The following is a 245-nucleotide window of genomic DNA, read 5'->3' as shown; positions in this document are numbered from 1 at the left end:
GCCAGTTTGGGCGTTTAACTCCCATTCTTGTGCCAGTTCCGGCGTTTTACGCCAGAATTCTTGAGCTGACTTGGAATGCCTCTTTGGGCCATTAAATCGCGGGCAAAATATGAACTATTATATATTTCTGGAAAGCCCAGAATGTCTACTTTCCAACGCAGTTGAGAACGCACCAATTGGGCTTCTGTAGCTCTAGAAAATCCACTTCGAGTGCAGGAAGGTCAGAATCCAACAGCATCTGCAGT

This window comes from Arachis duranensis, chromosome 1, assembly GCF_000817695.3.
Source record: "Arachis duranensis cultivar V14167 chromosome 1, aradu.V14167.gnm2.J7QH, whole genome shotgun sequence".
NCBI classification, from domain to species: domain Eukaryota; kingdom Viridiplantae; phylum Streptophyta; class Magnoliopsida; order Fabales; family Fabaceae; genus Arachis; species Arachis duranensis.
The sequence above is the reverse complement of the archived record's forward strand: the minus strand, read 5'-3'. Positions refer to the sequence as shown.